The sequence below is a fragment of the Martes martes genome (assembly GCF_963455335.1).
Source record: "Martes martes genome assembly, chromosome: 2".
Classification (NCBI taxonomy): domain Eukaryota; kingdom Metazoa; phylum Chordata; class Mammalia; order Carnivora; family Mustelidae; genus Martes; species Martes martes.
The window spans coordinates 167,532,645-167,558,878 of record NC_137889.1 but is presented as its reverse complement, the minus strand read 5'-3'; positions in this window follow the sequence as shown (position 1 = coordinate 167,558,878).

The following is a 26,234-nucleotide window of genomic DNA, read 5'->3' as shown; positions in this document are numbered from 1 at the left end:
CATTTTATACTGATACAATTAGTAGTATCAGAGTGATTTTATGCAATTTATTTATAAGTGAACAGACAGCAAGGTACACATACTGCCCCTTGCCCCGGCCCCTCCAAAAAAAACCCACAATTGACCAAAACAAACAAACAAACAAAAACAACAAACAAACAAAAACCCTTGAAAACAGTAGACTTTTTTTGAAGACTGTTAACTTTTTGTTTGATGTCATTACCACACACAGAAACTAGTATATAGTTATTGGTAGTCCACAAATTTCTTCTTCCTTTAAAAGTACATCAGTTATTTATTTACAAGTAGGATGGTTAGAATGGTAAATATTATGTATATTTTAGTACAATAAAAAAGTACACAAAATATATATATTGATTATTTTAAGAAAGAATATGTTAAGGTAAGCATGGAAGGTGAGTTATTCACTTATCTGAATGAGGTGGAATAAGGTCATGGGACAGCATGCTAGTTTTCTCCAAAATATTACTTCTACAGGTTAAGCATATTCACAAAATCTAAAACATTTCTTTGAGGAAGCCCCCTGCCACAGTATTGCTGAGTGAGCTTTAAAAATGCAGATGCCCAGACATCAACCTCAAGGGTTCATTTCAGTTGCTTTGAAACAGGATTGTTCAATTCTAATGTGTAGCCAGGGTGAGAGACAGGAACTGCATTTGCCATGTTCACAACAAAGAGTGTTTCTCTAGTATATTGTCTGGCCAACCAAATATCTGTGGACTGAATGAATAATCAAAAAAACAAATGATCTCTTTTTGTATTTTACCTGTGCACTTACTCTGTATTAGATTCAATTTGAACCTAGAAGAGCAAAGTAGAGTCCATAAAATCAGCCAGAAAACATAAAAGTAAATTAAACAAACAAAAAATCAATTATCTCCTCTCCTCTACTACCCTGTCATCCTTATCCTGAGACTACAAATAGTAAGTTTTACATAATCTTTCAACCATTCTCTATTAGCATACAAATACACAAAATTAAATATATACATACAACTTTTCTTTTTATTTTGCTATTCTGTTCTCCAACCAGAGAAGATGAAAATATTCACAATACTCTACATTTTTCTTCACTTAAAACCTTTTCTCAAAATCACACCGTAGAGGACTCATTCATTCTATAGTGTAGGAAACAATATTCTAATATGTCTATTTCTTAGCCCAGCTAATCATACTATGTCATTCACTTTGCTTCCTTTCTCTCTTGCATACACTCCAATAATACTTTGACTCCCACCATAACAGAGAAGCCAATGTCAAATTGTCAGTTGCTTCGTTCTCAAATTATGTGTACCATTTGACCAAGTCTTCACCCCTTCCATATTGTGTGTGTTGTGTTTGTTTGTTTATTTGTTTTTCACTTGGCCTCTAGGCTAACTTACATCCCTTGGTTTCCTACTTAACTCTCTCAGTGACTGTTGTGGATAGTTCTTCATCCACAGCTGTAAGTTCTAAACTGAGTTCCAAAGACTTTTCTCTTTTATATACATCCATTCTCATATTTCATCTAGTCTCAGGTTTTTTCAGACCAGCTAGATTATAATAGCTCCAAATTTTTTTCTTCTGGACGGAGACTCTCCTCTATAAATTATAGACCCATTTAGCTAGGTAGTCTGCTGATATCTCCAATTTTGCATCTAATAATCATCTCTTACTTAGTGTCCCCAAATAGAAATTTTGACTCTCTGCATAAGTTTCCCTTATTTTCTCCAGTTTAGCATATGGCAACTCTATTCTTTAAGTTGTTAGACCCACATGCCTTCGGTCATCCTTGAATTTCCACTTTCATACCTTGCAACATTTTATTGGTAAATTCTTTTAGAAAGCTCTCTAAAATACAACCACTTTTTACCATTTCTTAATCAAAGACAACATCATTTTTTACCTAAAGTATGACAATAGTACCCCAACTGTTCTCTGTGCTTCTCTCTTGGTCTCCTAAAATCTTTTCTCTTTACAATAGCAAATACAATCTTTGAAAATATTAATCAGGTCACATTATCCTGTTTGTGCTACAATTTTTTTTTTAATTAAAAGACTTTATTTATTTATTTGCCAGAAACAGAAAGAGAGAGAGCACAAGCAGAGGGAGAGGCAGGCAGAAGGAGAAGCAGGATCCCTGCTGAGCAAGGAGCCCAATGCATGACTGGATCCCAGGATCCTGAGATCATGACCTGAGCTGAAGGCAGACACTTAACCAACTGAGTCACCCAGGTATCCCTGAGCTGCCAATTGTTAAGGAGCGTCCCATTTTATCTGAAATCTCATTTTTTTTTTTTTTCACTCACTCAGATTCTGGCCTTATATTATGTATGACTTCTGCTCTCCCTACTCTCCCCACACAATACATAAACCATTACTCCTCAGATTTTGCTTTACACCATTTTCACTGTCCTTTCCTTTGTTCCAGTTCTATCTCTCTACTTACGCTTCTTTGAACGCACCAAACATTCTAGCTTTGGGGAACACTGACTCTTACCTTGAGAAATCTGTTGTAGGTATTTGCATGGCTTAATCTATCATTTCATTTAGATCTCTACTTAAATATCACCTATGGAGGGAGGTCTAACTAAAATAGTGTGATCAGAACTTGCTGCACCTTACCTCATTTCTTTCAGTTACCAATATTTTCTCTGCATAAGGTGTTATGTATTTGTTATATAAACACTTCTTTACATATTGGTGCTTTAAAAACGGAGTAGATTTATAAAAGTAGAATAACGTAGTCAATTCTCACAGAGAATATCTGATTTCTTTTCAATAGTATTAGAGTTTTCCACATTGCATGTGGATTATTTACCATTATTGTCACCAGGGCTGTAGGAAGCTTGCTTACTTCTCTTTCTTTTTTAAGGTGACTTTAAAACACATCCACAAATACTTTAATATTTCTATTTTTAAAATGTAGAAATATAATTCCCCCTCCCCTTGAGTGTGGATTGGCTTTAATGAGTCCTAATGAATAGAAAAAGCAGAAATGTGGTATGCACCTTTACTTGAAAGTGTCATGGATATTTATGTGTGTATGTATGTTTGTGTTTGTATTGACAACATATATATATATGTGTATATATATACAAAAAATTATTGCATCTTAATAGTTTAATAATTTTCATAAGTCTCTTCATTATTTAAAAATTAGATAATTTTAACTTAAAAATTATTTTTTCTAAAAATATTCTATTTTCAATATTTATACAGTTTCTTTTCTTATTCTTTATCATTTGCCTACAGAAATATTTTACTTCGTCATGGCTTAAAATGACTTACATTGGCATTTATAAATATTTTTAATCCTGTTTAATGCCTCTTTCTATTTTGATCCCTTATAAAGCTTTTTGAATAGTGTTTAATTTATTCAAATTGTTCTAAAGTGAATATTTAAATATTATATTATTTAAAGAAGTTTCAATATTCTGGAATCTCTGTGTACTTTGATAGATTCAAAGCTGTCACAAACATGAGCAAAATATTTTGGATATGCTTTTCACAGGAACTTGGTAATTACATGTTCCATTCAGCTAATGTTTTACTGAGAATGGTGCATACAGATTGGAGAGGGGACTGACTTGAAAATCATTAACAGTCCAAATATTTTCTATTGGTATCTTTTAGAAATAGAAACATTTACTAAGTCCAGCTTGCTTTATTTTGTTTTATTTTTTTAAGATTTTATTTATTAGAGAGAGAGCACCTGAGAGAAAGAAAGAGAAGGAACAGGAGGAGGGGTAGAGAGAGAGGGAGAAGCTGACTCCCCACTGAGAAGGGAGTCTGATGGGGCTTGATCTCAGGACCTTGGGATCATGACCTGAGACAAAGGCAGTTGTTTAACCAATTGAACCACCCAGTATGCTTTATTTTCTAAGTGGAAATATTGGCAAACATCCTCTAGACACTCATTTTGACTTCTAAAGACAGATCATGTAGCTACAAAACAAAAACAAAAACAAAACAAAACAAAAAAAAACGACAAAACACTGGATACATAAAAACAACTGGGATTTGGAATAAATGCTTTTATTTACAAAAGAGCTCTTCATTGATTAACCTTCCATTTCTTCCACTTCCTTTTTTCATCTGCGGCCACAAGCTATGCTCCTCAGAAGTTAAATAAATTCACTTGGTCTGCTTCCTGCCTACCTTTTCAGAAGCATACCAAAAAAGTCCCATCCAGATTTGCCACCATTAAAAACATTTCAAAACCTTACTATTCATTTCTTGACCTTCTTCTGGGGAGGGATGAGAAATTTAGAAGAGTATAATTTTATGAAAGGATGTTTTCTCTCTCTTTGAAAAGATTTCATCTTTATGCTAGATAGGTATTTGGGGGAAAATAATGCATTTTCCCCTTTAGGTCTTTATGCCCTGAATTTTTTCTGGGAATCCTGTTTTACATGATAGATTAAATGTCTTAAACTTAACTTGGCTTTTACAACTCAATATGTACTTTATGTTTATCACTTACATATCACTTACATTTGATAGCTATATCAAGCTTTTATACTTAGGTACATATTCTATTTAGTTAATGCTTTTTAATATATTTGTCTTAAATAATTTCATAACATAATCATGTTACTTAAACTATTTTATTTATATAATTAATTTCACAAATTAATATCCTCGCTTCCCTACCCTATTACCACCACCATTAGTTTTAAAGTAATTAAAAATGAGAAATGAGATGTTTGGGGAAATGAGAATGCCAAAGCCTCTGCCACTTTTTTAGTCCATGCTACTGAGTGAGGAAAAGCTAAACTTCCTTGATCAATTTCCCAAAGTTCATACTAGTAAAAGTTCTCAGGAGTTCAAACAGTTAAAAGTTAAAAGTCACGACATGTAAATTTTTATTTTATCTCTCTTTTGTATCTCTTACTCTTTTAGAGTTAGAAATGAGAGGGGTGACTGAGTAGCTTAGACAGTTAAGCATCCAACTCTTGATTTCAACTCATGTCATGATCAAGCCCACGTTGGGCTCCCAGCTCAGAGAGGAAGTGTGTTTCCTTCCCTCTGCCCATGACCCTGCTCATTCTCTCTTTTCCTCTCAAACAAATAAATCTTTAAGAAGTGTGGGGTAGGCCCACTTATTTTTTCATATGAGAGATAGGATCTCTTTATTTCCTCTGCTTTCTTCTGGATCTCTCATTTTCAATGATTAGTTTCCCAAGGAGATTTTTCATGGAACACCGGGCCATTATTCTTTCCCCTTTAAAGTTTTCTCTTTCTTTCACGTGAATGGAGAAATTTAAAAAAAAAACAAAAAACAGGTTTGAGGACCACTGTACTTCACTTTCTCAGTGCCACTGGACATGTACTCTGACCAGTCCCTTCACAGGTACTATGACAAATGTCCTCTTCTGTATTTTTTTTCTTTGTTTTTTTGCCCTTTTGTTGCCCTTTCCAGACGGGGTGGTTTCATCTGGCTGTTTAAGTCTAACTACTTAAAGCCAATAGAGCCTGAGACATAATTCAGGATAGTTGACTCAAGCTCGTTTTGAGGCTTGGAACTACAGCTTTAAGATAAATATTTTGTTTCACTTCTTTGACGTCTTTCTCTAGAATGAATAATCTGGTTTGTTCAGTTCCATGTAGCTCTTGTTCAAAAAGGAACATTGAATGTTTATCATGATGACATATAAATACAGTTATGCCATATATCGTTTTATGTTGTATGTGTCCGTCCATACATATATGTGTCTAAATTGTATCTAAATGTTTAGTTGTAAAGTGTGTTATGTTAAAACAAATTAGATAACTAAAATTAAAATTGAAATTTTTTTATTTGTATGCAGCTGGCATTCGATTCCTAGATATTTTAATCAGTAATGTTATCCAAACACCTATCCATCAATCAAAATTTAAAATTCTCTAGAGCTATTTGATATTAGCTATTTTAATAGCAGAACAAAATTACTATAAACACATTATCAGCATTTGACAAATTCATAAAACACCTTAAGCATATACTATATAAAATTAAAATTCTGGAAACTCTTGTTATACAGAACATAAGCACTGTGTCAAAAACAAATCTCTCAGTAGTTTTATACTCAATATCTTGAATATCTAAGTTGAAACCAATACCATGTTGTAATTTCTTATTTTCATTTATTCTTTAGGTATTTATACATTTAAATTCAGATAGTTATAATGCCACATATTCTTTATTAAATTCCTATACTGTCCTAAAAGTCAATATTTTAGGGTATCATTTTTACTAAACTTATTAAAGTATATGTAATAAGAAAAATTCACAAATCAGAAGCATATATGATTCATTTTAAAACATTGAGCATACTTACATGACTAGCAACCAGATCAAGAAACGAAACAATACCATAACTCCAGTATGCCTCCATACCCTTTCTTCTATGTCACACTTACCAAAGGTAATCATAATCTTGAGTTCCAGAACTATGGATTAGTCTTGACTTTTTTTTTTTTTAATTTTTAAATTTATTTTAGGGAGAGATTTTTTAATTTTTAAATTTATTTTGAGGGGGGTGCAGAAGAGGAAGGAGCAGGAGGGGAAAAGAATCTCAAACGGCCTCCCAGCTGAGCACAGAGCCTGAGGCAGGGCTCTAACTTACTACCAAAGATCATGACCTGAGCTGAAACCAAGAGTTGGTGGCTTAACTGACTGACCCACCCAAGTGCTCCAGTTTTGACTTTTTTTGAACACTATATGAGCAAAATCACATAAAATGTGTATTTTGAATCAGAATTCCTTTACTTAAGGTATATTTATGAGAATAATCCATGTTACTGTGCAAGGGATAATAACAACTAACTTTTAATAGAATCAATTTTTTTTCATTTTAAAGGATTTTCCATCCTGTTTAGAATAAACTTACATAATCAAATCATATTTAATCCATTTATTTTTTAAACTTTATTTTTAATAATACACATTTAGCTCTATAATACATATGAAATTTATTTTTGCTAGAATGTGAGATAGGGACAAGAATTCCTTTTGATCCTTTTTTGATCCAATTGGCTTGGAACCATATTTTGAAAAATTTATCTATCTCTTGCTGCAATGAAGTGTTATTTTTGTCATATATGAGATGACTCTTTACGTGTGTGTTTCTTTGTGGAGTGTCTCTTCTGTAATATTGATATAGTTGTTCTACTTGCTTTAATCTTATGCTGTTTGAATTACAATAGTTTTATAATAAGTCTTGATATCTGATAGGGTCTTTCTAAAAAAAAATTTAATATTTTAACAGTTGTTTATGAAATTTATTCTATGAGGTACCTCAATGTTATGTCTAACTCCTGTACTTTAGTTCATCTACTTAAAGTATTACATTTATCTACTCATCAATCCTTACATGATAGAGATACTATTGTTAGCTCTACATATAGATCAGATGGTTTGCATCAGTGGCTCTTAGACTTTTTTTTTTCCTCTAAGTAATTCTACATACTCTTAAGGACCCTAAAAATGTTGGCTTATGTTTGTTAATCAATTTATGCTTAATCTATTAGAAGCTAAAATTGACAAATTTTCATAATACTTTTTAGACAATAGCTTAATAAACAAACTATGTTTAGCCAAAATATATATTTTAAGAAAGCAAAAACAATATTAAAAAGAGTGGCATTGTTTTGACATTTTTCAGATCTCTTTAATATCTGGCTTAGGTTTATGGCCATACTGCCCTGAAGAGGTCTGATCTCCTCTGACCTGGAAAGCTAAATAGGGTCAAGACTGGTTAATACTTGGGTGGAAGACCACTGGGGAATACTGGGTGCTATAAGCTTTAGAGGAAAAAAAAGAAAGAAAGAAAGAAAAAAAAATCTGGCTAAAAAGAAGACTGATGTATTCTTCTATCCACTTCTTCATTCAATCTGTTATATATAATTTTTGTTGAGTACATGAAAAAAAAACGATCTCATGATATAGATGAGGTTAAAAAAGGAGAAGGATATTATTAGTCTTTCTAGATAGTTTTATATATCTTTCTTTGATACTATGGAAGAACTCATCATATGTTAATTTCTTAAATGTTGGTTAGTTGTAATGTTGAAGATAAAGCTTATCAACTTCTATACTCCATTATTTCAAAATCCATGTTTTTATTGTACTTTCAATGAATCTTATACTCATGTCTGGTGTTGTAGTCTATGCTTTGATTATTTGAAAAATATGGAATCACTAAGTTATAAAGATCTTCTAATACTCAACTTCTTTTGTTATTGTGTTTTTTAATAGACCAATTTTGATAACATCACCACCAATCTCATCAATAAATCTTCAAGTGTTGGGAAGCTGTCAAGTGCATAGTGGCAGATGAAAGTTTTCCAAAATTCTAATTTTTATGAGAAAACTCAAATTTTACCACTGACAACAACTAGTTTTTCTTGTTTTACTTGAAGATACAGTGCCCCATCATTCATTTTCAAGAATCTGAGAATCTGTTTGTACAGTAGCCTAGTGTGAGTATACATAGATTATCTGTTTTGTCATTTTTCCAAGTAAAAATTGTTTTCTTTGAAAAAAAAATTATTCAACTCACAAAACAAGCTATCACATAAGTGGTTTTCCTTGAGCTTTTATCATACTTTGGTGTATATAAGAAATTTCTTAATGTATACTTCCCATTTTGTCACACAAAATATTAAAAAGACATGTGCTTAAGGATGAGACAGTTGTCAAAGACTAAAAGATTATTAGGAGTCCCCAAGGTCTGTGGACCACACTCTGGGGCAGTAGGTATAGATGGAGGAGAGAATCCATTCTGGAAGTCTGCTCCAGAGCCTGTATTCTTCATCAATAGTTTAATGTATCTTTAATCAGTCTACCTTTAAGAATTTAATTGTAGCCCCTTCATATCTCATCATTAATACGCGGGCTAGGAGTTCAGTGAATAGCTATTCATCTTTGACCAAAGTTTCAGGAAAATCTCTTTGACTTCAGAAATAACCTAGGGCAACTAGGTTATTTTTATTAACATTTTAACATATTAACATTTTGTTAAGACTCTGACTCTTGATTTCAGGTTAGGTCTGATCTCAGGGTCTGGAGATTGATGTCGCTGTGGGGCTCTGTGCTCAGCACAGAACCTGCCTGCGTTTTTCTCTCCCTTTCCTTCTTCTTTTGCCCCTCCTCCCTGTGTACTCACTCACTCCAATAAATAAATAAGTTTTAAGACAAATAAACTGGGAATATTTTTTGTATATGTCATCAAACTTTTTGGATGTTCTACTGACAAGAATATCAAACGCAGTAGATAGAAGTCAGATTGAAAAGGGAGAGTGCCTTTTTTTATAATAATACTTATTAACTTCAATTAAATCATCTTAATCTATATAAACTAATAAATATACACAGTAAAAGTAGTTATATTCAAGAGCGATCACCTTACTGACTCCCAGTTAGGTAATACACATAATAATGGAGAGAGACTAAATTCCTTAAAGGGAGAATTTCAGAATTGCACTCATGCATTTGAAGAGATAATAAAAGTTCATCAAAATTACTTTTTTGAAGGGCACCTGGGTGTCTCAGTCATCGAACATCTGCCTTCAGCTCAGGTCATTGTCCCAGGGTCCTGGAATCAAGCCCTGCTTCGGGCCCCCTGCTTTGCAGGAAGCCTGCTTCTCCCTCTCCCACTCCCCCTGCTTGTGTTCCCTCTCTCGCTGTGTCTTTCTCTAACAAATAAATAAAATATTTTTTAAAAAATTACTTTTTTGAGAGGAATGTTAAGAAATTATGTTAAAGATTATATAGATCTTTAAGAAAATCAATTATCTTTAAGAAAACATTTCAAAAGGAAAGGGGGAAGATGGTGGACTTGCCCTATAACATATACAAATAGTATTGTTACAGGTTAGAAATAAATAGGATTACCAGTGGAAAAGGAGATGTTCAGGAAAAGACCCTTTTATATATAAACATTTATTAAAGCATAAAGATGTCACAGGAAATAATAAAAAGTAACTTGGAAAATAGATTATTTTGAAAACATAAATCCTAACTCTACATTACAGAAGAAAATAAATTTCAAATAATCTATTGAATTGATTAAATAATTAACTAAAAAGATTTAATTAAAAATAGAAGATAACCATACTGATATTTTCAAATTCTAGATTGGGGAATAACTTACTAACTTAAAATGGGTAAAATTTTCTTTAACTTAGAGATACAATGAAGAGATTTTAATATGAACATGTATACTTTTACTCAAACTTCACAGAAAAGTAAACTAAAGAATTAAATGCAGAGAAATATTTAAGGGAATTTTATGTGCACAGAACATGAAAATTATTGTTATAATAAATTTATTATAATATAGTTATAACATGGTTATAAAAATTGATATATATATTACTCCATAGTCCAATGGATGAATCTATAAATGAGGTAATAGGTGATGAAGGATTAAAAACAAATGGGGGGAGAATAAGTGAATGTGTAGTAAACTGAGAAATAAAAATTAAAAATTCTATAACATTTTGTTATTAGCCACTATTAACCACTATACTTAAAATAAGTGCAGTCCCTCCTATTGGGAACAGTGAATTAAGCACTTATATATGTTATAGTTGATCGTACAAATTGGTGTATTATTTTGGAAAGCAGTTTGAAAAGTACATTTCAGAATCATCCAAATGCTTAGGGTCTCTGTCTCCATAAACAAATTACTGATAAATTTTATAATAATTTATCATAGTTATCTAATCTACTGTTTTAAAAATAGGAAATTAACCAATAAGAGGTCTCATAGAATATATTTATATTCATAGATATTTATAATTTATGAACTATTAAACATATCTCTCTGTCTATATATCTCCATGATGATTTGTGGTATAAATATGGAAATTGATTAATAGCCAATAAAATATGGTATATGATGACTTAAATGGTTAACAAATCAACTTAAAAATCATTTAACATGCAATGCTAATAGAAGATTTTATGAGTAAGAGATGAGGACAAGTAACAAGATAGTCAAAAAGGGTGCCTGTGTGGTTCAGTTGGTTAAGTATCTGCCTTCAACTCAGGTCATGATCTCAGGGTCCTGGGATTTAGCCCTGCCTCTGGCTTTCTGCTCAGCAAGGAGTCTGCTTCTCCCCCTCCCTCTCCCTCTGTGTACACACTCTTGCTCTCTCTCTCACTCCTTCTCTCAAATAAACAAAATCTTTTAAAAAAAGTCTCAAAAGTGAAATTTGGAAATACTGCAGTAGTTGTTTACACTATGTCATGGGAAGTGAGGGGGTCCTAATATGGACTGGGTGCAGGGGTTGAAAAAAAGTCATAGAATGCAGAGTAGGAAAAGACAAAGATGATTTGGCCAACTAAACAAGTACGGGGGTGGGTGGAAAAGTGTTCTAGGGGGAGGGAGCAACGTTTTAAGTAAGATCCAGTGATTAGAGTAAGTTTCTTAGCAACCATATTTTACTACATAATTATAAATTTTAACATGGCGGAATGAAGGCTGAAATTTAAAGTGTTATGTATGTATGGTTTGATGGGGAAAAATGGTGCTGGTGGCAAGAGATGATATAGAGAAGTAAATGTTGGCAAGAGGCTTAGAAACTGGAAAATTTACAAGTTTAGGGGGCATCTAGTTTAAAATATAAGTAGTAATTTAAACTTTAAGAAGGAGTTTAAGGAGGGGACTGACCTCAAATTTTGTCTGTATGAAACGGACTCAGGCTGCTCTTTGGAGATTGGGTTATTGGAGATTAGACCAGAAAATAGAAAATCAATTAAAATTCTGTCACAATAATCTAGGCCAAAGAAGACAGTGATGGGAACTAAGATGGGGCAATGCAGGTAAAGTAAGGTTCCAAAGGTCTTATTAGGGACAAACCCCCACAGTCTACAATCTACATGTAACTGACTCTCCAAAAAACTTAACCACTGATAGCTGACTGTTGACAGGAAACCTTACTGATAACAAACAGTTGCTAAACGCATATTTTGTATGCTATGTATTATATACTGTTTTCTTACAATAAAGTAAGCTAGACAGAAGAAAATGATAATAAAAAATGTGTTTGCAATGCTGTGTTGTATTTATTGAAAAAAAATCTGCATCTAAGAGGAACTGAGCAGTTCAAACCTACTATTCAAGAGTCAGCTGTAGATTTGTCCCAGCTTTGCATATATAGTCAAGGATGACATCTAGGATTATGGCACAAAAATTGAGGATATGAAAAGAAAAATGACTTGGGGAAAGTGATGATGATTATCTTCTGGATAGGTTAACTTTAACATGTCTTTGAGCCAACCAAAGCTCTTAATCCTACTAATTAGCTGAGAAAGAAAATGTGCTGAAGCCAAGAGAGAGACCTGAGTGAAAAGATTCAGAGACCAAAGAGAGGTTTCCTCATAGTTGGGAAGTAGAGGGTGTATATGAGAGAAAGGCTGGTTAAGTTGTGTAAAAGAAGAAGAGTCAGAGATAAAGAACTCTATAAAGTGAAATTATTAAAAAGTTATTTGAGAGGGAGCACCTGGGTGGCTCAGTCTTCAAGCATCTGCCTTTACTCAGGCCATGATCCCAGGGTCCTGAGATCCAGGCCCACATCAGCTTCCTGGTCCAAGGGAAGCCTGCTCTCCCTCTCCCACACCCCTGCTAATGTTCCCCCTATCACTGTGTCTCTCTCTGTGAAAATAAATAAATACATAAATAAAACCTTTTAAAAATTATTTGAGAGATTTAAAAAAAAAGCAGAAATTATTGGTGTAAATTTTATGTCAGGAGGCTGATACCTAGAAAAAACACAACCCAACACCATTGACATGAGGTAAGAATAGCTTGAATCACAATGGGTATCAGTTATTAAGAAGAGAAATTGTTGTGATGAGCACAGGGTGTTATATGTAAATGATGAATCATTAAATTCTAGTCTCTAAACCAATACTACACTTTATGTTAACTAACTAGAATTTAAGCAAAAACTTGAACCAAAACAAATATTTTTTAATGCCATGTTCACTGCAAAACAAAACAAAACAAAAATCACAAAGCCTCTTAAAGGAAAAAAAAAGACAAAAAGAAGTAAAAGTTGAAAAGAACATTTTAAAAAATTTCTACACAAACCTAACTAAGAACTTCATTTCTTTCTAGAGAGTGAAATCAGATGTTCTCTGTATTATATGTATAGTTTACATATGGAAATAAGCCCTTTCTTGTTACACAGAATTGCATATGTGACTCACTCTTTCCATATGTGATTGAGTGAACAAAAACCGCATTATAATAAAACCTCTTACACAAGTACCATACATGTAAAGACTCTGACAATTTCATTTAAGGTTTGGAGATTCAGATTATACAGACCTGTTAATTCTTAAAATGCTATTCAAATGAGCCTTATTTCTGTTATGTGTGTGGTTGTTTCATACGTTGCTTCACTTAATTAAAAAATAATCTTTAAGAAGGTATTGTAACATAATAACTAACAATTCTGTTGTTCTAGTCCATGTCATTTTGCAGGTGATTTTGGCATACATTAAAAAAAAAATTGATCATTAATAACAAATACACTGGTGCAGTCTGAAAAGACTCTTCTGTTACTCACAAATGGAGCAATTTGTCTCATCTTTCTTTATGATATGAGTTTTGGAGAAATAAAATTGTGCCGTAATGGAAAGGTTTCTTTAAATACATTCAAGATTATTGTTAGAGGCACTTGTCTTTATAATGTCTTGTAACCTTGGTGACAGATAAAAATAGCCTTGGTGTTCTTCAGTTTCCTAAATGTTCCCTCTTAAACATTATGTTGTTCTTTATTTGGTTATATGTATTTGTATTTATATAAGGACTCACAAATGGATCATAAATATATAGAAATGGAAACATAAAATCTTGTCCCCAGATTGCAAATGATGGACTCAAGCCCTACCACTTCCTTCAGACCGAGAGAGAAACAGGAGACTTCTGTTATGTATGGACATGGTTTCAGAATCCTTCTCTAAACTACCTTCAGACATCAACTATGTTCAACTGTGTTTCATATGAAAGATGAAGCCTAATCATATTCTTACTTTCTTACAGTTTTTTTTTTCTGGACATATAATTTACATATATTTGTTTCAGGTGTACAACATAATTATTCAATATTTATATATATCTTAAAATGATCGCCATCATAAATCTGGTAAACATTGATCACCACACAGTACACATTTCTTTTCCTTGTGATGAGAACTCTCAGTAACTTTCAAATATACAACACAGGATTATTAACTAAAGTCACTATGCTCCATATTATATCCTCAATTTTTAATTATAGATCAATCACGGAACAGAAGTAGATGATGTAGATGAAATGATTCAACCTTAGCTTGATAACAGGAAAAAGAAGATCCAATTTTGTGTTTACCCATGTATTTTCTCAGGATAAGAAAAGTACTATTTTATGAAATTAAATGATTTGTATAAAGTCATGAGATACCATTGGTTCATCCAGATACATAGTTCAGAGCTGCTTCCTCTAGAACAAAGCTTTTGTTGAAATACTTCTTATAATTTTCAATTTCAGAACCTCTCTGTGATTCTTTGTTTGCTAATATGCTGTACAGATTCCTAATGATTAATGCTAAACGTTAACAAGTAGCTCATGGACTCTTCTCTTCTGTCCTCAGAGCTTGCTTCTTTTATCTCATTCCCTTAGCTTGACAAATGCCACCAGCCTTAGCCCTGGTGTAAGTGCCCAAATTCTGGCCACTGTCTTTGACTCTATTCCTCATACCTCACTAAATTTTGTCACTAAATTCTGAATGTGTGTGTGTGTGTGTGTGTGTGTGTGTGTTTTCCTCCTGGTTATCTCGCAAATCTATTTATTAATCTAATTCCAGTGTCTTTAGCCTTCATTTTTCTCCCTGTCTGGTATGACAGCCTCTTAAAACTGATTTTTGCTCATGTTCTGTTTCTCAACAGTTCCAAGCCATTCACTACTTTGCTCTCAGAGTAAAGTAAAATACTGTGCATGTCTCCAGGCAAATTAAACTATATTATGTTTTCCCATTTTCCTTAGTGTCTAAAGTACTTATTAATATTTACAGTTCCCTATAATAAAACTCATGTTCTCTTTTTTTCCTTTTCTTATCACTTCTTGTCCTAGATATTTTGTTTGATTGTAGACTATTTTTTAATAGCTGCTTTAGATTCACAGCAAAACTGAGTGGAAGATACAGGGGTTTCCCATATACCACTGCTCCTGCACATACATATCCTTCCTAATTGTTAACATCCTCACCAGAGTGGTTACATTTGTTAACAATTGATGAACCTACATAGATGCATCATTATCACCCAAGAGTTTGTAGCTTACTTTAGGGTTCCCTCTAGGTCTTGTACATTCTATGAGTTTGGACAAACGTATAATGACATATATCCACCATTGTAACATCATATAGAGTGGTTTCATTGCTCTAAAAATCCTTTGTACTCAATATGTTCACCTTCCCAACGTCTAGCAACCACTGATGTTTTAACTGTCTCTATACTTTTCCCTTTTCCAGAGTGTGTTATAGTTTGAATTATATAGTATATAACCTCTGCCTGCTCTTTTATTCTAAATATAAAAAAAAAAATCTTATCTCTCTGGATAGGCCCAATGCTCTACTTCATTTTTCTATATATGCTAGTGTCTGTAACATGTAAACTACTTCTTTTAATCCCCTATATAATTTTATATTTCAGTTCTCAATTGAAATGTTCCCTCCTTTGGGAAACTTCATAGAAATTTCCCAGAATAAGTTTACATTCCTAGGTACACCTGCATGGCATGTAGTATATCTATCTTTCTAATATTTAATTTCAAAAGTAGGTGATTATTCTTAATTTTATGTGTTATATCCTTTTGTCGTATATATTTTAAGCTTCATTAGCACAAGTGTTATATCATCATTTGCACTGCTGTATTCCACAAGTATTGTGGAAATTATTATAAAATGTTTACAAAATATATTGAATGACTAAATAGAGTAATGCCCATATAACATGAGGATGGGACCAGGGTGGGCAAAACGTTGTAGTAAATGATATTAAATAAATACAAAGATAATGAAAACTGCATTTGAGAGTTCATATGGAGAAACAAGTTTAATACATACTGATGATAATCTCTGTATACTATATGCAGTTAGGAAATCATCAATTTAAGAAGTGATTAAGCCAATCTAAATAACAATGATAGGAAATGTTGGGAAATATATATATGATCCACAACAGTCTGTTAAAGTTACGTACATATGAAAATACATCAGGAGGTAAAATTTTGCTTTTTTTTTCCTAGAAGCCATAGAAGAATGTCTAACAAGGATAGCTATTTTTAAACACGGGTACTTACTTTCGTGGTTCGAAAGAGAAGTTTTTATTTCCCATTATGAACTTTTGTCTAATTGATTTATGTATTCTCCTAAAGAAAGAAATCTTTCCTCCTTTCTTCCTTTTATCTTCCTAATACTTTTGGATAGTATTCTTACATGCCCTTTTGGGGAACTCTATATAGATTTAAAAAATAGGTAAATTACAGCGGTATCTTTTTATCTTAAGCAAAATTCTCTGGCTCAAGTATGGAAGACAGAAATAGAAATGAGGTTGCTGACTATGGATATCTGTTGAGCAAACAGTATCACTTGTTTTAAACATACCAGTGCCCAGAACTGAGCCAGACAAACAGATGGAGATTGTATAAAATAAAGCTGTGACAGCTTCACTGAGGATGGAGGTATATATATACATATATATATATATATGTATATATATATATAATCTTTTTGTTTTCTCTTTACAGAAATTTCTTCCTAGTGAAGTTTCTTTCACAATATTTATAGTTCAGGTGTTCATATAAGGAGCGAGAGAGAGAATATAGGGTAATATTCTAAGTTTTTTTTTTTTTTATGTTTTAAATGAATTTTCACCTTTCACACAGGATATCATTGGGCTTTCAGTCATCAACTCCACATAGATATTAATAGTGCTCTATAAAAGTATATTTGGCTGAATACCTCTTTCATTTAAATTTCACTTAATTTTGAAAGATCAATTTTATTTCTTTTTAAAAAAGATTTTATTTATTGAGAGAGATTTAGAGAAAGAGACAGTGAAAGAGATAGCAAGAGACCAGGAGCTGGAAAGAGAGAAAGAAGCAGGTTCCGTGCTGAGCAGGGAGCCCAACTCAGACTTAGTCCCGGGACCCCAGGATCACAACTTGAGCCGAAGGAGATGCTTAACCAATTGAGCCACCAGGTGCCCCAAGATCCATCCATTGATCTTTCTTTCTTTCTTTCTTTCTTTCTTTCTTTCTTTCTTTCTTCTTTCTTTCTCTTCTTCATCTTCTTCTTCTTCTTCTTTCCTCCTCCTCCTCCTCTTCTTCTTCTTCTTCTTTTTTTTTTTTTTTAAGATTTTATTTATTTATTTGTTCAGAGAGAGAGAGAGAACATAAGCAAGGGGAGTAGCAGGCAGAGGGAGAAGCAGGTTCCCTGCTGAGCAAGGTGCCCAATGTGGGGCTCCATCCCAGGGCCAAGTGAACTACCCAGGCATCTCTTTTACTCTAAGTATTAAACAAAAACAAAAATAAAAACAAACAAACAAACAAAAACTTACCTCTTAGGATAGGCCCTCATGGTGGTCTGTAATGACTGTAACAGGACCGTTACTTTCTGATTTATCTTCTACTATTCCCCTTTTTTATCATAGTTAACCTATATCATCTCCTTGAAGTGCTGTAAACATTCCAGATTTGTCTTAGCCATAAAGCCCTTGAACTGGATATCCCCTCTACCTGGATGAACTTTCTTCTATAGCAACCAACATCTATAGCAACCAACATCTCCTCTCTCAAGTCTTTGCACAAATGTCATCTTCTCAATGAGGCCCCACCTTAACCATCCTATTGAAATTGTGACCTTTCCCTATCCCCTCACAGATTGGTGCGTATGATTCAACTTACAGTTTTCCATCTCTTTCCTTTCAGTGACTCTTATAACCTTCCAGTTTGCTATGCAATTTATTGTTTATTATGCTGTTTATATAAGCTCTGCAGGGTAAGATTCTTTTTAATCTGTTTTGTTCAATGATGCATTTCAAGTGCCCGAACAGTGAATGACTCTAATGTAGACATCCCAAAAGCATTCAAGAGAATGAATGAAAGGATGATACCCGAGCATCTGCATCTTGATTGCTTGCTGAACATGAGATTTTTGTTGCTGTTGTTCTTGTTGTGACTCTTGATAGCAGAGGGCAAACCAGATGGTCAGAATGTTCACTAACTGTGATGAGGCATTTTATAGTACATCTTGTTAGATTGAGGTACAAATTGATCGTTGTGCTTTGCATTTCTATGGGGACAGGCTATAATCTGGAATCCAGATAATGTGTTAACTTATAACAATATATTTTTCTTTAACATTTTCCATTTTTTAAAGATTTTATTTATTTATTTCACACAGAGATCACAAGTTAGCAGAGAGGCAGGCAGAGAGAGGGGGGGGATGCAGGCTCCCTGCTGAGCAGAGAGCCTGATGTGGGGCTTGATTACAGGACACTGAGACCATGACCTGAGCCAAAGGCAGAGGCTTAACCCACTGAGCCACCCAGGTGCCCCTCTTTAACATTTTTCATTAATGACTGATAGGCTTTTAATACAATAGTAAATTTAGGAACAGTGGGCAAAATATGAAAAAAATTTTAAATGTTTTATTTGTCAATACTTATGACAAAACTCCTAGAATTTAGATAATGATAAATTATGTGATAAAAGTTCAAGCAGTGGTGTAATGGAGTTAAATATAGTGCCCCTTATTTAAGGTGATATCAAGAAACCACACACACATATGTATACCCAAATTTGGGTGTACTATATGGAAGCCATAAAATACCTGAAGAAATGATCTGAAAAATAGATAAAATATCTGAATTTTATCATTTAAGTGATTTGAAGCTAAGTTTTACTCTAACAGTTCTTATATTAGAATACTTGGAAATTTTCCTTGGGAAATAGTAATGAGCTTTAACATTGGATATTTTCTGATACTTCATAGTTTCAAATTACCCAATAGAATAAATAAGGTCTCTATTTATTTATATATATATATATATATATATATATATATATATACGTGTGTGTGTATATATACACATTATTGATATGTATATTTCTTGATATGTAGAAAGCAGAGAAGCATAGGTAGTTTTTAAAATCTTTAACAAAGAGGAATAGTTTTAGGTCTTCTCACCTTAACCAAATTAAAAATAAAATCCTGTATGCTTTCAAGTACATTAACAGTGGATACTTATCCTTGATTTTGCTTATAACAATTTCTTTGCCTTTTCAAGTAGTGATAGTAATAGCAACAGTCATATCAAGAGCAGAAACAGCAATAAAATTGCAATTGAGTGTTTATTACGTGCCAGTCATTATGTTAAGTGCTGTACATGTGCCAGCTTTTCCTAATGCTTGACCATAATACTAAGTTGACTTCTGAAATTGAAGACTATTTTTGTTTTGTTTTTAAATCACTGTGAAGCTTGTGGAAAGAAAACATCATAAGGCAGTATTATTTGAAAATAGAAACTATTTCCATACTCTAAAGAATATTTATCAGCTTTGAAATTTATTTGTGAGAAATTCTTTGCCATCTATATCTCTGTAGTAGTTGTATCTGTACATATATAATAGGTACATAGATCAATCTGGCTACTGATCAGTGTCATCCAGAAAATCAAAAATATATAAAAGAAACTTGCATTAAAACTTAGTGAATACTAGGAAGGATGTCTAAGGTTTTGTTACACTTTTAGCAAATGTCATTTTGAGAGACAATGACTCTAAAGCAATTATGCCCATACGACAAGTCTCAGGAAAGGAAGAGTTCTAATGATACGATAGCAGGTGAACTTTGTTATTTATGGTTTGTACTAGGACTCAATCATGCAGGATTATTAGAATTTTATTATATAGAAATGGTTTTAAAAGTACATGCTAGGGTTAACTTTATAATAAGAAAAGTGAAATGCTTATGGAAATCAAACAAGCAAACTGATATCAAACTGTCTGGTGAAAGTACCTTTAACCATAATATGTTCAGTTTGCACTTGAGCAAATCCACAGGGCTGTTCTAATACTGAGCAAGGCAGTTTGAAGGTTGCTTCAAGACTGCTATTGACTCTGCACAGACTAAAGAAATCAACATGTGGATTTATTTTTTATTTCAAATTAGTTACAGTGAAAGATCTCAATTTTCAAAGTCATTCTAAAAGCCTACTCATTGAGGTGAGTTTCTGCAAAATAATGTGAGGTCAGAAAGAAAAATATATTAAGATTCCCTTAGATGAAATTAATTCATATAACTACTTTTGGATTATTAGAAATAAAGAATGACCTGCTTTAAGTGGAAGGCAAGGGAGCTAACCTGGACACCTACATAAGTCCATGTAATAGTTTGTATTTATCTTCTAAGCTTCCTTATCTACTGTGGACATTGCATCAAATTTTGCATAAAACATTTTTTTCTAAAAGAGATCAATGTCTAAGAAATAATCTCTCATTCATATTTTAAAAACTTGCTTGCAATCAAACTAATTATGCCTATGCTGTTATGGTATCATGGGATCATACTGAGTAGTGGTTAGTGCACAGAATCAGAAGCAGACAGCCTAGTTTGATATGCAGTTTCCCCTAGTATTCTAGTGACCAATACCTGCCACCTTTCATCCCTCAATATTCTATGTAATAAAGTATAGGAAGACAACAGTAGCTCCCTACCATGTAAGATTGCTGTGAAGATAATTTTTTTTTAGGCTCTTAAAAAAAAAAGCTTTATTGAGATATAATTCATATACAGTACAATTCAACCATTTAAAGTACACCATTCATGGTTTTTAGTTTGTCTGCAAGACTGAGCAGCCATGAAGATAAAATTACTTAAAAATGTGTTTACAACAGCACTGGCATATAGTAGGGATATAAGATTTAGCAAAGATTTATACTAAATATCATATAGGATAAAGATCTATATGTCATATGGCATGTGATATATATATTGCATGATTATATAATATGTAACACATGATAAAAATATATAAAATAGGCATTTAACTTATATATGTCACATATATTTAATCTATATAAATTTATATCACAATGGGGAAAATTGAAGCATAAAATAAAGTAAAAAATAAAAACAGATTTATAAGATTTTTTAGCACAACAGAGTTTAATACTGAATAGAAACAACAAAAATACATGTTTATAATATATAATATGGCACTGAAAACATTTATTTTTACAACTTTGATATCCTCAATTAAGTGTATGGAAGTTAATACTCAGAAATTTGTTATGATTGTAACGTCAACACTTTGTGGTTGCATGTAGTTAATTAATAACTTAAAAATTTAATTGTTTCAATAAAATAATAAAAGACAATTTATAAGCAGTTCCTGATATATATTTATCCTACATATAAACTATATAGGATCACCCTAAGATCTATTATGTCTATGTTATTCCCCCTTTAGGCCATTGCTTTGTGCTCCCTAAGGCGGAGCTTGAAAAGACATAGAACTTCTTAGAAAATGTGCACTCAGAGAGGAAGGAGCAAAGTTGACCCACTTTCAAAAAGAAATCACATTTAGAGTAACAGTGGCTTGATAGATTCCCAATATGGTTATCTCAAAATTTGTAGCTTCCCTCCACCCCCAAAATTCGCCATTACTGCATATACTGATTAATTTCATTTAACATTGTTAAACTGTCAAATTTTTATGGATTACAGATCCATTTGGCTTTATCGAATAGTCTATTTAGAAGAAAAATAAAAATGTATTTCTCAAAGTTCCGACCTTAGCAAATATGGACTATACCACTAGTATGTGCTGATTCTATAGGATTAATTTTTACCAAATACCTAATGAAATGATGAAATTTAAGATACTTTGTGACAGAAACTATGTCAAAAATCACTTACTCCTTTCCAATTTAAAGTTATTTGTAGGAGGATATAGATATCTGGGGAGAAAGGATCTAAGAGTGAAAAAGGAAGAAAGAGAAATAATATATTGCTTAATATACTAATTTTAGTGTATCAAACAATATAAGTAGTTTTTCCAGAACCCTCTATGACATTTACTGACATACCATTGTTTCCATAAAGAAAATGCATTTTTTGTTTTATACGACCAGAATAAAAACACAGTTACAAAAGCAATCTGTGCACAGGTTAGAGAAAACTTATGTGTAAAATTTGCAGTATTTGGTTTCCCATCAGTAAAAGTCTAAAACTCCATAGATTATTTAAAGCTTTTCTTTCATCTTTGCCAACTAGAAGTTTAGAAGAGTAGTTTTCAGCAGCAACGGTGGTTTTTTTCAGATATTTCAATGTTCTTTTGGTTTACTTCTGCTTATCTACACAGTAGTCAAGAAAATAAATCCGAAAACAAAGCATCAAAATGAAATTTTGAGGCATTCTCATGCCATAAATCAGCTTTACGATCAGATAAGAGGGCGTTTTTTGACACTGAACTTCTCTGGCCTTGTGCAGAACTAGATTCAGTGTGACTCATAAGTTCCTCAGTAAGGAATTTCCCACTTGGGAAAGAAAAAGAAATGCCTCAAACATAAGATCTAGACTAGATTTCGCTTTGGGGACATCATTATCATTCAGGATGTTTTTCTTCCACTAAAACACAACTCTGTAGGGCAGCTTTTTGTCTACTTTTCAATAAAATATTAAATTCACCTCAAACAACCTAAAGAAATATGTCTAATAACCAAAAGGATGAACTCATTCATTAATTTACTCACTCATTGATTCAACCATGCAATGTATATTTATTGCATTCTCACTGCATTATATATTAGGGATGTAAAGGAAAAATAGAGGTATATTCTATTCTCAAAGAGTTCACAATTGTGGGTGGAACAAAAATGAGAAGAAAAACTGAATAAAATGTGGTGTAGAATATGAAATTATAACATTTAAGTTGAAGAACAGAGAGTATGACTAATCCTGTTACAGTTATCAAGCAGAGTTTTATTGAACATAGGATCATTGATGAAGTGAATATGAACCATTAGGTAATAAAATATTTATCTTAGCTCTGCCCCATTTAATTAACCTATGAAAATATGTTTATTTTAATATTTATATTTAATATAATGTAATGCATATATTTATAATAGTTATATATTATATAAATATTATAAAATATAAATATAAATATAATATTATATTATATATTATATATTATACATATTATATATAATATAAATATATAATGTATTTATATTATATATAACATATTATATATAACATAATATATTTATATTATATAACATATTATATTTATATTATTTAATATATATATCATATTATATTTATATTATTTTATATAATATATAAAATATTATATTTTATATTATATAATATATAACATATACAACATATTATATTTATATTATTTTTAATATTTATATTATTAAATAAAACATGTTCATTATCAAGATTAGGGACATTTCAATGTGATTTACATTCTCTGAAAAATCTAATCTTCTTAATCGATAGGGAGATTTTATTAAAGAATCTAGTAAAAAAATATAGAGAAGTGGACATTTACCTGATGAAGAAACAAAAATTGGTTATTTTCTTTGAATCCACATGTAATCTGAAACAGCTAAATATGAGAGAAAAAATAAGGTTAAAGGAGGAAGGGGGAGAAGTAGACTCCCAGCTATGCAGGCAGCCCAGTGCATGGCTGGATCCCCAGCACCCCAGGATCATGACCCAACCTAAAGACAGATACTTAACTGACTGAGCCACCCTGGTGCCCCCAAAACAACAGTAACTTTGTAAATGTCAGAAGTGTTCCAATTCATATGTTGAACAGCAAATGGTGATTCTTTAATGTGTGGACATAGAGTTAAGCAGAGACATTTAACTATATAATCCCTCAAAATGTCCCATTTGGAAATAAAACTAGTTTCAGTACACACATATGATTAAACATGGGGCATGCCATACATGTTATTCTTTGTTTTACCTATTAAATAAATTAGCCAAGTAGAGTACCCACTCCCCCTGCTTGTGTTACTTTCTTGCTGTCTCTCTTTCAAACAAATAAATAAAATCTTTAAAAAATAAAAATAAAAAAAAATAAATTTGCTGATTGCTATCAAATTTTTATAATTAACACATTATTAAGAAAATAAATGTAGTGTTCAAAGTGCCAGACACATGGGTGTTGCTTCCTGGTTAGTGGACTTCTATTAAAATTCAGAATATGGTAAAGCATAGAAAAAATAATAAATTGGAAAGTGAATATTTAAAAGTAAAGACACTCTATTGCTAACATTTATTTGAAATAGTTTTAAATATTTGTATTCACACAATAAAAATATTCATTGTGAAGAATGGTGGCATTTCAACATGATTTATATTCTCTGAAAAACATAATTTACTTAGTGGATAAGGGTACAATTTTATCAAAGAATCTAGCAAAAAAGAAAAAGGGTATAAATAGATGTTTACCTGTAGAAGAAAAAGGGCTTGTTATTTTCTTTGAACCCACCTATAATGATAGATGTCTTATTATTCAGAGAACCTGAATAATTCTTTTTTTTTTTTTATTAAGATTTGATTTACTTATTTGACAGACAGAGATCACAAGTAGGCAGAGAGGCAGACAAAGAGAGGAGGAAGCAGGCTTCATGCTGAGCAGAGACCTCTATGCGGGGCTTGACCCCAGCATCCTGGGATCATGACCTGAGCTGAAGGCAGAGGCTTTAACCCCTGAGCCACCCAGGCGCCTCCCTGAATAATTCTTAATTCCCTATTTCTTTGCTAATTCTCACCAAGTAATGGTGATGTCAATTACAGTACTTGGTCTGCTGTGCCAATTTGCAGGTAGAAATAAAAGCCACCAGTCACTGCAGAGTTATGCTTTGCTGCACAGAAGTTTTTGCTGTTCCTTAAGTTTATTATTTACCCAGGAGTCGTACCCATGATCTGTGTTTTGTTGCAAAAAAGTTTTCCCTGTTTGTGAAGATTATTTTTTACCCAGGAGTCACACTCATGGAAGAAGATCAAGTACTAGCACATTCTGCCAAAAAATGATAAGAGTTAATGCACTTGCAGATACACCCCAAGAGGAATTCTGGATTGAGATCAACCATGAGCAAACAGCTATTACTATTAATCAGCCTAAAGAGTACACTGTTAGAGAGGAAGAAAATACGCTAGAGAGAGAAATAATACGGAGATAGATTGAATACTGGTGTCTTGGGCAAAAATTATTTTGATTTCTATGAAAAAATAGATTTCAGGAAACTTCTCTATATTTCTAAAAATATCCATTTATTGGTAGTGGTGAGAATTGTACTATAAAAACTAGACAGTGGTTCATAGTACTACTCCCATAAATTCAATATATATATATATATATATATATATATATATATATATATATATAACAGATTTGACTTCTCAGTAAGCTTAGTGAGGTCAGGGAGTCTGCCTTAACTCATTAATATATCTTTATGGCTTTAAGCTATGCTTGTCACAGAATGAATGAATCAAACTATCAGAGAAATAGATTTCAATGTAGATTTAATTAACTGTAGATTTCAAATGTAGATTTATTTCAAGTGAACTGGGGAATTTACACTACTGTTTGATTGATTCTATCTGAATGCTTTTCCTTTTTTAGTGTATAGATTTCTTTATGACATAAAATTATGCAAAAACAAAACAAAACAAAACAAAACCCAAGGAGATATTGACTCAAGTAAAGCAAACACAAAAGCTTTCTTTAAGTGTTTTCAGACTTGTAAAAATATTTTCTTCCTCTGCTTCACAAGGTTTCTTTAATTATATGTAATTTCCTGAAGTAATAACAACAAACATCTAATAATACTCCTAGGTAGATCTGTTAGATTTTTTAAATTAAATTATTACATTTCCTCTTCATCTTATTCTGTAAATATTCTGTAAATAAACATACCAAATATAGCATTTGATTTTAAGAAACCTTTATTATTTGTTTAGCTGTGGAGTAGTAGGTTAGATATTTGTTAAAATATTTAAATTTGCCTAAATTAAGACTCCAATTCTGTAAAATGATTAAATTATTAAAACATACCACCACAGTTTTGTGACAATTTAATAAGACATAGATGATCATGACAAGCATATTGCTCCTTTGCTTTACTGTGCCAAGACTGTCAATCATATGTTGTACTAT